This window comes from Ischnura elegans, chromosome X, assembly GCF_921293095.1.
Source record: "Ischnura elegans chromosome X, ioIscEleg1.1, whole genome shotgun sequence".
In the NCBI taxonomy this organism is placed as follows: Eukaryota; Metazoa; Arthropoda; class Insecta; order Odonata; family Coenagrionidae; genus Ischnura; species Ischnura elegans.
Window position 1 is genome coordinate 109,663,566 of NC_060259.1, and position 17,736 is coordinate 109,681,301.

A 17,736-nucleotide genomic window follows, 5' to 3' on the forward strand; every position below is an offset into this window, starting at 1 on the left:
TAGCTAGCAGCAGGCCCAATCGTGATTCATCATGACTATAATTCATATGCTGGAGTAGCTAGCGGCAGGCCCAATCGTGATTCATCATGACTATAATTCATATGCTGGAGTAGCTAGCGGCAGGCCCAATCGTGATTCATCATGACCAATCTTGGCTTGTTTTTCGCTCAACTTTGTGTTTGGTTTTGCATGGGTGGGAAGACCCAATCTTAGGGATGGACAGATCCAGGATTTTTTTCAGATCCAGATCCGAATCGGATCCTTGATTTCAGGAGTCAGATCTTCGGATATTTTCAGATCGAAGTACTTTTTTAAATGCCTGCTATAAAATTAATTATCAAATATCAATTCAATTATTTAATTATTCATAGCCGCATACTAACTCCGCGACATAATTATTTTCGAATTTGTTATCATCCTAAGGTGTTGAGCCTTCCCCTATGGTTGTTCAATATCTGGGAAGATTCACTCTGTGCGCCTGTCGTATTTTGCCATAAAATTTTCCTCAACTGAATTTCTGTACATAGAGAGCTGCAAGAGCTTTTAAACAGAATGGTTTAATAGTAGGATAAGCATCGCAGTGCATACGAAGAGAGAATTGGAGCTCTTTTCCACTCTAATGGGGCACTGCATTCATTGCAGCTTTAATTTAAAATTTAGGATCCAGATTTGATGTCTTCCTTCACATTGAATCCGATGAAGGGCAATATCTGTGGATATTTGGATCCGATGTGTCCGATCTGACCATCCCTACCCAATCATAGTATAATTTTGCGTATGGACATTTTAGAGGAATTGTAGCAAAATTAAGGGGTTAGAGCTCATAAGTTTTCAAGTCCGGAAATAAGGGGCACACAAATGCACATGATGTCTACACTTAAAATATGAACTGTAGATAAAGAAAATATCTTCTGGCGTCATTTGGTGGAATTTTGACGTATGACAAAAAAGACTTGCGACTGAGCTTTAAGCCACCAAGAGCCTCCACCAAGTTGCTGACCGTGTGTCAACCTCTAGTTATAGAGGTTAGCTGCGATATAAGCGAGTTTACTTGTCGAATAAGCAGTCGTGGACAAAAAGCGGTGGCATTCCGAGGTGGTAGGGGTCTATCCCTGGGTAAGATAGGCTATCTAAATGATACATTAAACCTGTGAAGATGCCGTGACTTGGTGATGGGAGGCCGCCAAGAGTTATGCCTCACATCATCCGGGAGGGAGGGCAGCAGCTTTTCTTCATTTGAGTGAAGGTGGAGACCACAGTGGTCAGTACAGCAACACTCATTTCACTGCAGGCGTGGTAACATTTACTTAAACGGCTCTAGTACTGCGATGTGGAAGGCAAGGGGAAACCACCACATTATTATCCCAAGGAGTCGAAGCAACTCCACCTTAAAATAATCTGACATGATGGAATTCTCTCAGGTAAAAAATTCTGGAGGTAAACTACTCCCCCATTTGGATCCCCAGGCAAGGACTACCTGAGAGATACATCGCTCAATTGGGATGAAGTTACGAGGATAGGTGCCATCATTTGCAAAAGTTGTGTAACAAATCGAGCGGCACCACTTTCGCTCCATTGTCAATTTCTGGCCACCATTAAATTTGAATAATCACTATCTGGATATGAATCTTCATGGTAGCTCAGGAATGACTCACGAATGGGTTATGACACAGGAGGGAGACCATCATTGCGATACTCAGACACCACCAGCAAAAGGCAAAACAAGGGCGGCATTTCAATATTATACCACGCTGACACTTTTGTTAGAAGTAGAAATACTGAAAAAGGTTGTTTTTTGTCCTATTGGCAATAAAGCTTGAGAAAATTAACAGCAGATATACGGCCCGAGGGATATATAGACCCTTGATTTTGGGCTTGGTGTACTTTTTCAATCGGTGAGCATGAACATGGAAATATTCAGCCACGGGATCACCCTATCTCCGGTCGTCACTTAAATCATTTTAATTCTCACAAAATAATTAAAACTGTACAAAAGCCGAAGTTATTTTACAAAACTATAGCTTCATAATTTTTTCTGGGATCAAAAATTTCATTGAAGTATTCTCATTTTTACTTGGAAGTATACTAGGGAGAGTTGCAGACGTACTTAGAGGTTTTTTATGATGGCATGATTATCCTGGATGCAAGTTTAGCTCTGAAAATTGAAATTATGCTGTAATGTTGAAAATTCAATAAAATAGTTAGCCATATGCCCAACCAATTAGAAAAGTTATTCTATGTCGTTAGACGCACTTAGCACAATGGTGAAGATGGCAAAACCAACATTGCGCAACATATTTCTTACAATTTACGGTACGGTACTTAAATCAACATAAACTTGGAGCACTCACTTTCATTCTATGTTTTATGGGTGCAGGAGATCTAGCTATTTGTATCTATTTTCAATGTTAGTTTGAGTTTCGACGGCATTAATGCAGGGTGAGGTTAAATGGTGAAGTATAATTTTTGACGTGCATTTTTTTTACCATTTACTATCGTATATGTTTTTAGAGATGAATTTGCATTAATTCCAACTTTTTTCAAAGATTTACAATTCTTTAAACAGAAAAATAAGAAAATAGGTTTGTGAGACAACATGATGTCAAATTTCTAAATTGTGATTATTTTCAATTAAAATTATATCAATATCAATGCAAGGGAGGCTACTTCCTTTATTGACAGCGAACAGATTTATTTCTCTTGGTAGAACCCAGCGAAGATTACACTTCCTAGCCCACTGGTGCTTGACTGACGAGCTGTTTTACCCTACCTGCATGATAGGAGCAGGAATAGTATGAGAAAAAGAATTAATGGCGACCCCTCGCGTGAAAGCGAGGTGAAATCTACGCGTGGATATGGGCATCCACCGTCAGCACTCAGCAATGCCTGCAGGGAGTCAAGAAATATTTTTGTGAGCACCACGATGAATGGGCAAAAGTAATTAGCAACCATATACTGACTATGCAGTTAGCTTTGAAAATATTGAAATTTCTCAACTGATTGGCATTTACTGAATGCCACCCAAGGACCTGCCTGCCTGCCTGCACCTAAAATTACAAATGTTTGCGTCTGGATTACATTAAGGACAGCGAACTTAAAGAGTGACTTAATAGTATGGCTTTTCCCTATCCAGGTATGCCTCCAATGGTAAGGTTTCCTAAAACAACTACGGACAGAGATTAAATTGAAAGTTAATTTCCACCGATATTCCCCCATTTTTAATTCCAGACTATTGATTAAGGAGGTAAAATATATTGTGCAGAATTTAGCTGCTCCCTCAGCTCTAAACATTGAATTGGGTGCTCCCGGGCCGTAGTTTTGGCCAGGTGATAGGTCCTGCACCTCGTCTTGCCCTACATCTTTATCGCGACTTCACCAGCCAGAGACAAGGAAGCAATTTACCTGGGGTAAGACTTGCAGGCCATAAGTGATTCTCACGCACTTCCAAAAAAGTGTAAATAGGGTCAATTTGTAGCTCTATCATATACATGTTGATGCCATAATTTGCTTGAATAAAGTTCGCACAAGAATAATAGTCGATAAATACGTCAAGATAAGCTTTTCCTACATTTAAAAATAAGCGCCGGGGTGAGCGCACGATTAAGGATTACCATTACATAGGTTATTACAAGGATTCTACTTAATAGATCAGTTGAACTCACATTTTGTCCCTTTCCATCAAAATTCCTGTATTTAAAAAAATACTGAATATAGTGCATATATTGAGGCCTAAAGTTCAAAAGTAAAATTCTACACTTAATTTATATCTTTTTCTATCGAGGTAATTTATCTTGAAAATTTTAAAAATCTCAAAAATAGAAAAGTTCCCTCACTGCTCATTTACAAAATGGAAAAGGGGAAAATTAATCTGAAAAACTTTACTGGAAAAATTAACTTGGAAATGGCGACAAGTTGATGACAATTCGACGGCATACTACATAGACGGGCAGCATAATCGCTGCAAAATTTACAAAATATCACTCATAATTTTCTTTTTAACCAGCTTAAATTGATCTATTATCCTTTAATAAATTACGCATATGGAACCATAGGTTACTAGGATAGTTCTCATCTCAAATATTAATAATGATGAGCAGTTACAAACCTGTAAAGGAAACCTTATTACAATGGGAATCACATTCACCAGTGACTCTTATTGGAGTTCCCTCTAGGGAAACACAATGATTCGTCCTACCACGCTAACAATACAGGATTCACATTGCACGATCATTTAAATTAGAAATTGTCGTAAAAATGCTTAAATTCAACATTTGGTACCCTCTTAACCTACATTTAAAAAAAACTTTAAAATAAAATACAGCTGTGAGGAGGATAGAAAAAATTTGGATATGGGAGGGATTTGAATGCTGCTCCTCCGATTTCCAGCCAAGTATTCTTCCACTGCACTATTCAGACCTCAATTGTTGAAGTAGATAATTTTAATTATTTATCGTAATTGTAACACTGAGCTGCTGTCATGTGCTTCTCAATTGAACAAATTTTGATCAGAATAATCACTTTCTCAATATTTTAGTCTTTTATTTGTTTATGTAATTATAACTTGAGCACAGAGGCTTTCGCATACTTTATGTTTCGACTGGTTAATATAGGAATATTATGATGTTGTTGCTCGAGTCACCTGCGACTTCGGTATGGTATCGTCCTTATAAGTTGTTATTATGTTTCTAGCTCAGTATTTGTATTTATAATGAAGCAAGGGTATACATTCATTTCAAATGGAAATTCTATTAGGATTTGCTTTCGTCCTTCTTACTTGACTTGAAAGGTTTTATGAAATGAGCTGCAGTTCCACTGATATCAATCTAAACATAAAACGTATTGCCAATACAAGCACATTTCCTGATACCATGTAACCTACTTAATACAAGTAGAGAATAATATTAATGATGCTAAGTAAGTATCCTACATTATCCTCAATTCATGAGAGTATTATTTAAAAGATTGCAGCTAAATATGATGACTTAATCATCAACGATATAGCAGCGTAGATTTATTGCATGCATTCACACTTTTTTAGCAGTGGAACATATTATCAAACAATACCTGCTGAAATGCGAAAATCATTGAAAAAGGGACTTTTGGCAGGAATTAAGTTTTCCTTGTCATACTTTGAATACGTAGAAAGGAATACATCTTTACTGATTGACAGACGTCGGAGAACTCTGTTGTTATTACCCTACTCACCTTCAGCTCAAGGATAGCTTTGGCAATTTCATCACTGATTCTCTTCAACTAGCATCTGCCTTCAATGATCACTTCTCTTGCCCCTCTGGCTTATCCCCCCCTCCTGATTTCCTCCCCCTCCAACCTCATCCCTCACCTACCTCCTTCTTCCTTCATCCTTGCTCTGAACGTGAATTGACCTCTATCATCTTCAAGTCTAGCCCTAAGTATTGTGCTGGTCCTGATGATGTCCCCCATTTTCTAATATGTTTATCATATGAATACATTAAATCTCCTCTTCTACTACTCATTAACAACTCTCTCCAGCTAGGAATTTTCCCAGATTCTCTAAAGAGTTCTAAAGTTATCCTACTTTACAAGAAAAAGGGTTCTGCTCATGATTTTAACTCCTTTAGACCAATTTCAATTATCAATCAGCTTGGCAAGGTTTTTGAGCAAATTTTCTACAACAGATTGACCTCTTACCTGGAATCAAATAACTATCTTTCTCCCCATCAATATGGTTTTCGAAAGAAAAGATCAACTTCCCAAGCTATTTCTCAGGCAGTCAATATAATTCTGAATGCTCTAGACAACAAAGCTGAAGTACTTGGCTTGTTCTATGACTTATCTAAGGCCTTTGATAGTGTCAACCATAAAATTCTTATGAATAAGATATCCTATTTTGGTATTAGAGGTATTCCATTTCTCTGGTTGGAATCATACCTCGCCAACAGATCACAGACTGTTGCTGTAGTGTCCAATGGTGTGAAATTTATTTCCCCACCAAAAGTTATTTCCCAAGGTGTCCCCCAAGGATCTGTTCTTGGCCCTATCTTGTTTTTAGTATATGTGAATGATCTCACTAACTTTGTCTCTCGATCCTCTGATATCACCCCAGTGTTATATGCTGATGATGCCAATTTTGTGGTTACTTCATCTCAAGTGAATAGCTTATGTACCTCTGCTAACTCTGTATCCCAGCAGTTGTATAAATGGTGTGTTAAAAATTGTTTGAAGCCTAATGTTTGTAAATCTCAACTTATCTACTTCACAAATATTGGAAAAAATAATAGGCAGATCACTGTGGACCTTAACGGTGCATGTATACCACAAGTTGAGAGTACAAAGTTTTTGGGTGTGACTATTGATTCTAATCTTTCCTGGGCAATGCATATCAGCGAATTGGCACGTAAGCTCAGTTCTGTGTGTTATCTAATCAGGTATATACGCTCCACTGTGTCCCTAGATGTTCTGCTACTCTTGTATTATGGTGAATTCCACTCTCATGTTCTGTACAGCATTCTGCATTGGGGTTCATCTCCACATGCCGTTACCATATTCAAAATTCAAAAAAGAGTGGTACGCTTATTGTCCAACAAACCCTATCGGACACCCTGTCGGCCATTGTTTAAAGATCTACGAATATTACCTGTGCCCTGTCTTTATATATTCACCATACTTCTCAAAGTAAAGACTAACTTCCAAGACTTTGTCCCAAACGCCAGCATTCACACTCATTATACGAGGCAGCACAAAGATTTGCATGTCCCCTATGTACGGACTAAAAGTGCTGCCTGTGGTGAACAATTTATGAGTCTACTTTTGTACAATAAGCTCCCTATGGAGCTAAAAGATCCCATGAGTCAAGGGGTATTTAAAAACAAGCTGAAAGACTTTTTACTTTCAGGCTGCTTTTACTCTATATCAGAGTACCTGTCACAGTAATATTATATATGCTCACCTCACTTTGCTGTTTGTGCCTTATATCTTTTATTTGTACCCAACCTGTGTTTTTGACGTGCCTTATACAATTTATGTATTGCATATAATTGTCTTTCCGGCAAATAAAGATTATTATTATTATTATTAACGCAATGATTAATGCCGATCAGCGTAACTAATTTCATATTTTACGCGTTTGCTCAGATATGATGAAACACTTGGAATATCAAGGCTGCCTCGTATCTTATGTCATAGATGTTGTATTAAAAACATCAACTTGAGTCAATAGATGTAAACAAAAGACTGCCATGTTCACAGTGAGCGACTCGTGATTTCCAGCTCTCTGAAAAGAGCTAAGATCACTCTAAAAGAGCCAAGCTACAAACTTTTTAAAATCTCTCCGAGTAATTACCCTCGACCTTTCCTTCTGCATAAAATGCTACAATGTGTTTGGGGGAATATTATGAACATTAATTTCACTTATATGGAAGTGATCAAATCCCGAGACTGGAAAGGATGAAAAAATGCCTCACCCACACAATGACCCGTTCTCCATGTATTGAACCATGAAGACTAGTGTTGGATTGCTGCATATACCCTCAAATCACACAGTTTCTGAGCACAATCTTCGTGGAGCGAAAGTGGCGCCACTCAATTGGTTGCACGACTTTTGCAAATGATGGTACATGGAGCATGAGATCACTTAGGATTAATGGGAAGCTAGAAAACCTTAAGGTGGAAATGCAAAGATTGGTTCTGGAAGTGCAAGGAATTGGCGAAATGAAGTGGCCTGAGGAGGGAGACTTTTGGAGTGGAAGCTGTAGGATTATACACACAGGATCTCTGAATGGTAATGCTGGGGTTGGGATAATACTCATAAAGAGTGCCGGAATGCATGTGAAAAGCTTCCTACAGTACAATGAAAGGATAGTTGTGGTAAAGTTAGAGACAAATCCTGCAGATACTGTAATGGTACAGGTTTACATGCCTACGACAGACTACGAGGATGAAGAAATTGAAGACGTCTCCGATGATATCAGGGAAGTAATCAAGGGGTGAAGAAAACCTTATTGCGTTAGGTGATTAGAATGCTGTCATCGGCAAAGGTCAGGATGGAAGAATAACAGGAAAATATGGATTAGGAAATTGAAGTGAAAGAGGAGGAAGGCTCCTGGAATTCTGCACAGAACACAAGTTAGTGGTTGCCAGCACGCTATTTAAGAATCACATACAAAGAAGATATACATGGAAATGCCTGGAGACAAAAGAAGATTTCAACTAGACTATATTTTAGTGTAGCAGAGGTTTAGGAACCAGATAAAGGACTGCTAAAACTACCCGGGGGCAGCTATCGACAGTGATCATAATCTAGTGATGATGAAATGCCATCTGAAATTCAAGAAATCAAAGAAATCAGCAAAGAACGCGTGGCAATTAGAGAAGCTAAAGGAACCAAAAAAATCAACAGGCCTTTCAAGAAGTAGTAGAGAACAAGGTAGGATTAGATCAGACTGACAAATCAGTGGAGAATAGCTGGACAAATATCAAAAGTGGACTTCAGAAGGCTGCTAGAGAAGTTCCAGGGAGAAGAAAATGTGTTAATAAAAAGCCATGGATCACAGATGAAGTCCTAGACCTCATTGAAGAACAGAGAAAGTAAATAAAAATACAAATACTGAAGGACAGGCTTGCTACAAGAGAATAAAGAACGAGATTTGTCGAAAAGACAAAGAAGACAAAGCCGAGAGATGGAAGGAATACCTGGAGGAATTATACAACGGAAGCAAACTTAGCTCATAAATTATCAAAGAGGAAAGTGAAGTTGAAAAGGATGACATTGGCGTGAGTATCTTAAGATTGGAATTTGATGGTGCAATAAGAGACCTACGAAGGGATAAGGCCACAGGGATAGACGACATTCCAGCAGAGCTAATAAAAAATGCAGGAGAAAAGGTCTTAACTCAACTGTATAAAACTATCTGCAATATGTACTTAACAGGAGATTTACCTAGTGACTTCGAGAAGAACATCATCATTCCCATACCCAAAAAGAAGAGAGCAGAAGAGTGCGAAGACTTTAGGACCATAACCCTGATGACACTAGCGTCGAAGATTCTTACAAGAATCATTTACAGGAGATTAGAACGAAGAGCAGAAGAATTCATGGATGAGGACCAATTCGGATTTAGGAAAAGCAAGGGCACAAGAGAAGCAATTTTGGCTCTTAGGCTCCTCCTAGAGAAAAGAATATAGAAAAACAAGCCGACTTTCATAGCATTTGTCGATTTAGAGAAGGTATTTCACAACGTGGAATGGTATTCAATGCTTAGAATTCTGAAAGAAATTGGAGTACTCTACAATTATCGTAGAATCGTTCATAGTTTGCATAAAAACCAAGTAGCTGTTATCAGATGTGGACCCAATGGTGAAGAAGCAAGAATAAGAAAAGGGGTGAGACAAGGTTGTGCACTTTCCCCCATAATTTTTAATGTTTACTACGAGAAAGGCATCAATGAAATCAAAGAGAAAGCTTTGGGTGTCGATATCCATTGAGAAAAAATTAGTATGCTGCGATTTGCTGGCAACATAGCATAGCACTCATAGTCAAGACAGTGAGGTATCTAAAGAAGATTTGGACAAATATGGAAAGAACAAAGGCCAAATATCAGCCTAAATCAACAAAAAGAACACTAAGATGTTACATAGTATGCAGCAAAAGAGAGGAGGCTAAGACAAAGATTAACCTAGGAAAGCATAAGCTTGAAGAGGTGAAAGAGTTTTCTTAGCTGGGAAGCTGAATTACCAACGATGGATGAAGCAAGAAAGAAATGGTCAGTAGTATAGTGCAGGCGAATAGGGCTTTCTGCAAAAAGGAGTATCTTCTTACAGCTGAGAATACAAGCATAGAACTAAGGAAACAATTCATCATGTGCTACATATGGAGCATGTTTCTCTATGGAAGCGAGGCTTGGATGTTGACAGCAGCAGAGAAGTCAAGAGTGGAAGCATTCGAAATGTGGTGCTACGGTAGAGTGATGAAGATAAAATGGATCGACCGTGTAAGCAATGAGGAAGTGCTAAGGAGAGGGGAAGGAGAGAGAAGCCTCCTAAAAACCTTAAGCAGAGGACGGGACATCTTAGTTGGCCACAGGCATGATGGCCTGATGAAGACAATCTTTGAAGGACAAGGGGAAGGGAAGAAGGGGAAGGGACAGCCCCGAATGAGTTGCATAGGACAAAGGGTTTGAAAGGATGTTAAAGAGAAGGAATGCGTCATTATGAAAAGGAGAGAGGAATGGAGAGCTGCGTCAAACCAATCTTTGGATTGTTGACTAATGATGATGAAGAAAAATACTGGTAATTTTAGAGTTTTAGCATTAAAAATGGAAAGTTTTTTCATCTAAAAATAATGTTTATAAATAGTTGGGAAAAAGAAGACAATTATTCAAACCAGTGATGACACAAAAATGCACTTGTTGGGGTGTTCAACCTTAGGGTGTTCAGGATTGCATTCTTGAAAATACCTCCTGAAAGGAAAGGTCGCATTGGATCCTCGAGGAAGTGGTTGCCTATGATTCGTCTGCTGCAGTCTACAGGTATTAAAACTGCCAGAGGGCAAACAAGCAAAAAGGGTGTCCCGAAATGAATTCTTGGAAATGCTAATCTGAAACAAGAAGCATCTCGTAGAGGCCCTGGCTCCAAGGGTAGTAGGACAAGGCTGCAAAGCAGGCCTTAATAGAAAATACATAGGGTGACCACTGCCCCCAAAGCGGCTGGCTGCTTATGATTCATACACTGCCAATTACCAGCTGTATTCTTCTGTTGGATATAGAACTCATAGAGGCTTTCAACAAATCACGCACTTTCAGCACCTTTCGAACCTGGCATTCCAGCTTCCAAAGCTGTTCATTTTAGTTGGTGATTTAAATACCAATGACCCCTGATGGGAAGGCCTAGGTTGTTTGAACAATAGGAGAGGCAATGTTTTTTTTTAAGTTTTAACACGTTCGCGGCTATCGTGAAATTTGCAGTTTCTTCCCCGTGGGCATCAATTTTCGTAAAAATTAAATCGATCCAATCATGTTAAAATTAATGCACACTTCTTTGGTATAGTTGAAAATGATGAATTGCAATAAATTTTGGAAAACCTATGCAACGATATTTAGTAATTAATTAATCCCCTTTTGCGTATGCAACCACGCATAACACGTTTTATTTTCTTCTGTATTTATTTATTGTCACCTAAAATACCTTCAAAATGTACAAAATGGAAACAATGAAGTAATTTATACACTTACTCTTATTATAAGCTCAGAATGCAATATTTAGCTATTACATAATTAATCCCCTTTTGCATATGCAACAACGTATTACAGGTTTTATTTTCTTCGATATTTATTTACTGTCACGTAAATACCTTCAAAATGAACAAATAAGACGTGCTTTTAGGTATGAAAACGATGAAATAATTTATTTACTCTTCTTATAAGCCCAGAATGAAAGCAATCAGTTATAAGTATTGGAAAAAATTCGGTATTTCATAGTTTTTTTTGCAACTGTTTCGAATTTATCTTCTGAGCCTTCATTACACTCTCTATTTCGCTGTGATGCCTTGCTTCGGTTTTATTGCTTTGGGAACAAAATGCAGCGGGAGGAAATCATACATCTCGTTCCTGCTGTCATTGTTAGAGGTTCTATGCTTTCAGAAAGTCGCGAAAATGATTATCCCCAAAAGAACCGGGAAAACCTCTACCTTTGTGACGCTGGCGACCGACCGCTTAGTCCGTAGCACCCGATACAAAACAATGGCTTTCCTCTTCTCTCGCCTTTCGGGGTGGACGTTCCATGGGATTTCGTAGACTCAAGACGGGCCTAACCGCACTTGTCCGGCGCTTAGAAAAGGCTAGGGCTAAAGATATTCCGCACCCAACCTCACGCCTCCTAGGAGAGGGGTGGTGGTTGGGGCGGAACCTTTGAATCTATTATTTCCATAGTCTGCGAATAAGAAACCAAATTATTATTGGATTAGGTGAAACTTTGCTTACAGTTTTATTGCAGGCAGACCCACTCGTGGGTGCAGTTATTATCGTAAGCTTACCCATAATTGGGTGTTGCAAGTAACCCTTAGGAGGCTAATCCCCCGACAGTTTCGTTTTTGACTAATCTTGTGCGGCATTGCTTCTCACATAGTGGCGTTGTCGCAACAACGCAATCCACACGTCGAGTTTCAAATAAGTCGAGCCGGGCCTTGCATGTACAATGGTGACAAAATTTTCCTTGCAGTGAGAGAAGAACTTTCAGTCTTGGCTAATAAACGAGTGCCACTAGATATACGAGTCTAATGTCCTTGTCCTTTTGTGGAGCAGTGATTTTTGTGTTATTAGTGGCAAAGAAAAATTAGAGGAGATGGCTGACTCAGATGCATCTCAATTTAGTTTTGACTCCGATGATTCATACATTCCATCCGATTTCGAAGAAGACAGTGAATCTTCATATTCAGAGACGAAATTGGAGAAGATTCACCTGAAGAGGAAGAGCATGTCGCGTTATCAAGCTCCGATGAATGGGGAGACTGCACCAATCGTACAGATGGTACCTTGGAGAGGTCGATTACATTTTAGGCAGTACCTTCCTGGAAAGTCTCATAAATATGGAATAAAATGCTACAAACTGTGTAGCCCTGACTCATTCACGCATAGTGTCTGCTTATTTTAGTTGCATCAGACGATCTCTCAAGTGGTATAAGAAACTGGCATTAGAACTGCTTCTTGGGACATGCATGGTGAATTCATGGGTTTTATGTAATAATAGGGAAATTGCATACTTTTTATAAACAGTATGCTGATATACTACAGAAAACACTTAGTACCGCAATATACTTTTTTCCGCTTAAAATTCAGTTTATACACTAGAAAATGACTCCCAAAAGTGTCCCGAGTTTCGCGCGCTAAAAAATACCGCCCCCACTAATCTTTGGCCGTGACGTCATAGTTCAGTAGGAGTCCAATATCCAAGCCCAGTAACTGCAGGTTTGGAAGAGCCACGTTGCGTTTAAAGGAGAACATGGGTGAAATAAGGAAAAATTACGAGTGGTGCATTGTTCCTCTGTGCAATAACACCCCAGAAAAATTTTCGTCTGCGTTCCCACGGAGGAAATTGGAAGAAAAGCCTCGATGCATGCCTGTCGGGATGAGCGTTACGGAAAAATATGAGTATAATAAACGGAATGATAAACCCGTGTGCAATGTGAGCGAAGATAACTTTAATATAAATAATATTTCCATATTTCATTGACTGCATAACTTGAAACTGAGATTTTTCGATCATTCGGCCGTCGTAGAATAAAAACTCAACTTCACAACAAAAATCGAGATAGGTGTTTCTCGATGGTTACGATGGACTCAAATTATTTACGGCACTTGTTCAATTTCAGTTACGGAAGGACATAGAAAATTCCATGATGTTTAAAATCAAGGGAGGAAATATGAAAATATAGAGCAACGTTTCTCTATATTTTAATATTTTGTACGTACGTTGATCCTCATGCATTCGAGTGCCAGCCAAGAAGACGGCGTTTTCTTCTACTGTCGGCGTCAAAATAATGTGCCGCTGTACTTTGCAAATTTATATCCTGGCTTCACTGTATGCTATAATGAACTATACGTCATTTTAAAGGAAATTTTATCCTAAATTCTGCTTTATTTTATTACAAAAAAATTGAAAACTGTAGACACGGCCAGTGCAATAAATGACTCCGCGCACCGAAAAATTAGCCGTTTTGTGAACTTCATGAACTTTGCAACTCAACCTAAGGAAAACTACTACGTCTACAGCATTCATCTTCCACATTAATTTACATAGTGCGGAATAATATAATGGCTTTTGGGTATATTTAGAACTTATATTTTGTTATAAATTAACGATATTATTTAAACTCTTGTCCCATAGTTTACCCCGAAAGATAAAGGAAGTTGTAGTTGGAAAAAGAATGGAATCCAGAGGTGGTCACAAAAAATGAATCGCAGCATTCTTTGATTTTATTTTACGCTGGCTTGCTTTTCAGAAAAAGTTGAGTCACAAGAGAAATGTTCCGCGGCCCTTGATTTGGAAACTGTGAAGACAGAGGAAGACGTGTGGATCAGCAATTTCCATTTAGTTGGTTGTCAGGATAAACCAAGGATCAATTTAAAGGTTGTCAGGCCATCGTAAAAAGATAGGACTGATGCACCACAGGGGAAATGGGGTGTTTGAGGGAAAGTCAAACCCAAAGTTGCCCAAAGAATGCGCAGTTCTATCATAGAGTAACTTACTTACCTATGTTGCTCTTTCCCTAGTTAAAACCAAATAAAAATTGGATTGGGATGATATTTTCACCACGGGTTCCAGTGATAGTGAGAGTGCAGGTGATCATGGTCATCGTCGAAGATCATCCCTCTAGGATTTCCGATTCGGAATTTTTAAGTGACAACCGATCGCAATGACGATGAGCTCGCCTTTAGAGTTTCAGATATATCGTGAGAAAAGCTCCCAAAATGTATTAGACTCTGTTTGGAAAACATTCACATTTTAATGCTAAATTAGGAAGGATTTACATTTTACAAAAGTAACTTATATAATATATTAACACCTAAAGACGTTGTGTTTATTATATTGATCGAAGAGCGATTGACCGATTCTTTCTGCAGAATAGGAAGTGGCTTCGGGGTTTTGAGTCACAAGATGGTAGATTGTGTTGGAAGTTCGTCTATATTATCGCTACTAAATTGAAACATTAATAGTCTGGCTTCTTCAGAGCTTCCTGTCGCCCTCCAGGCAAGGTATTTTTAAGTTGAAAGTATCATCGACTGCCAAAAGAATACACATTTCACATGAGTGTACGCTTTCGCCAATATTATACGCAAGTCTCACTTTGTTATGAACTATAAAACATTTCAGATGCACATCAGCTACCTTTCCATTTCTCGGCATCGACTTTCCGCGCAGACGAAGTCTACAGTTTCACTAAAAAATACCCTGTTATCATGGTGGAATCAGTAACAGGAAGCTTGCTAGGATCAGCCGAAGAATAACCATATTCCTTCATCTTTACGCAATCTATCGCTTTCAATGAAGAAAAAATAGATCACATAATATCCCTGAAGTCACAATGAACAATTGCGATACGTCTGCACTTCAATAAATGAATCATAACCACGCCGTCGCATGTATAAGTATGCAACCTCTACTATGGCCGTGCCGTAGTCTCTCCTCGTACTGAACTATGACGTCACTTTTCTACCAGCCAATCATCGGGCGTTTTCGCTTCTCACTTGCATTTGAAAATTCTCGTGAACTTTGATGCATTAAATATCGTAAACCACGTCATAAAATAATAAAAAAACTTTCACCGAGGTATGCAAACATATATTTTTATATAATTTTGGGGCTATTGATTATATCTGAAATATATGCAAGTTCCCTATTATGGCCGAAATAAAAAAATGGAAATGCTGAATTTTTGAGAGAAAGTTATTGATGGATTATTGAAAGAAGATGTCATCTTAAGCGATGTGGATGGGGGAGGTGTTCCAGCTTCGAAGAAGTGGAAGTCCTTGCACAACCTAAGTAAATATTAAGGTACTGCAGGATAAGCAGGAAGAGATGCCTCAATTGTTACGAGAGAATACGTAAAGAAAAGGGAACGAAAGAGGCAAGCAAGAGGGCAAAAAAAAGTGAACACATTTTGTGAGGAATGTGATGCACACCCGACAATGTGCTTGGATTGTTTCAACAAAATTCACCATTGACATCGTCAAAGAAAATAAGTGAATATATTGAAAATAATGTAAATAAGTGATTATATTGAAAATAGTTCGATATAATATTTGAGATTCGGCAAGTTTTCGTTGTGCTCATTTGTATTCCCCATTTAGAAAATTGTTTCCATTGACCAAATTCGGATATCCAAACTGAAAATGACATTTATTATAGTTTTGAAATGTTTTCTCCATTTTTTTTTTTTTCCATCTAAATAATTTTTCCGGTGAGTGCTACACTCTAAATATCTACGGAAGTGGAACATCTTCGATATGTGAAAGCCATGTAATTGAAACGGTGAGTGTAGTAGTATTTCAACGTGTAATCAAGGAAGGTAATCGTCCTTCTTGTAGGGCCATCTTACAGTCTTATTGAAAACGAAAAAAGCATTTCTAGCGATGCATAATGCCACGTAAATAGTAGGAATATTTTAGTTAACCTATCTTCGTCGTAAAATGTAAATAAAGCCAAACCAACTTGATTTATATTTCGATATACTTTTGATAGACGATGCAAAACATAAAATTTACGTCTAGAGATTGCCGTGTCATAGAAAATAATGGCTCAATAACGAATCAACTATATGTAGCTCTCGTCTACCTTCAATATGACTGCAATATTCTTTATTTTCTTTTATTACTGAATAAACTTCATGAAACTGCCTGTGGAACTGATATGAATGAGAACTTCGTATGCAACACAACTAGAATTTTTTTAAATCTCTATAATCGACGGATAGGCAACCCGTAATGCAAGAATTACGTATTTCATAAAATAGACCTCTGGACACCTATCAAGGTAAAGACCTTTCTGAAAAGTACGTGGAAATATTAACCTAAGTGGTGTAACACTTTGGCCGTATAATCTTGCATTTTTTTATTTCGAGCATTTAAAATAGCTGTCACTTGCCATGCAAGAAGAACGTAATTCGCACCACTGCCATCTTGAATGACGTCAGCTCATGCAATAGTGTTGTTCGCGTCCGTGCGCATTACTGTAAAGGAGGTAAAGAATTAGTGATATTGTGGATATTACGCCGTTTTTGTTGTCGTACGTATTTCGTCGATTTGTCGAAGCGCAGCTATAAGTACTGCATTGTGCCTATGTGCAGTAATACTAGTGGGAATGCCTCAAATAAGTATTTTCACACGGTCCCCCAAGACGGTGAACGACGAACTGTTCGGATGAAAAAGTGCCGACGAATTTCAGTTTCTTGATTCATTGGTACTTACTAAGAAAACTCTAATATCATTAACTGAAGTAATTCTCTCTTGAAACTAGGGAAAGACTGGAGTTTACAATGTTAGAGTAACTCGAATATATGCTTTCAAAACCAAATTAATAAGTACCGTAGAACCCTATAGCTCTTTGATAGGTAACAAATGTAATAATAATAAGCGGATACTTTTATCTCCTATATTTTTGCTGCAGGTAAAGAATGTAAGGAACAGCAACAGAAAAAGGGGAATTTGTTTATCCCATTAAGTTACTTAAAAGTGAAATTTTGAGCAAGTGGGCTACTTCGAAGAAGTTCCATATTATATTTTCCACACTTCAGGAAATACTAATTGTTAGGTCTATTAAATCGGAGATTTCACCACTTAAAAATGTCATCAGGTTGTTCTACACAAATAAATAACGGGAAAATTTGTTTACCTTAAAATGCCAAATAAAAAAGATACAATACCACTTAAGAGTAAAGTCTTCTGTACCCAAACTGGCTATGCAATCCTTACACGAAAGAGTCACAACTTCGCTTTCGCCGCTCTCCTCCAAAAGACGGGCTTCAACAACATAGGCCTTCAATCGAACCTACGAATACGAGCACGGACGATGCATTCATTTTTATCACGCTTAACTTGCACGTAACCTATAGCATCATCGCCGTATTCTTCTCGTCCGACTCTATGTGAAAAAAAGGATTTAGAAACGTTAACATCAACTAATACCCTAAGAAAATCAATTTCCAATCGTGGCGATATACTCACCTAGCCATCTTCACTCCCCGGGTCTCAGAATTATGTAGTTACT

At 38.2% G+C, this 17,736-nt stretch overlaps 1 protein-coding gene across 4 annotated transcripts in view; it reads left to right on the plus strand.

Annotated features, from left to right (window-relative positions):
• Window positions 1–17,736, plus strand: part of LOC124170843 (F-box/LRR-repeat protein 15-like) — a 112,370-nt gene that overhangs the window by 89,696 nt on the left and 4,938 nt on the right. The gene's annotated exons all lie outside the window — the stretch shown is intronic.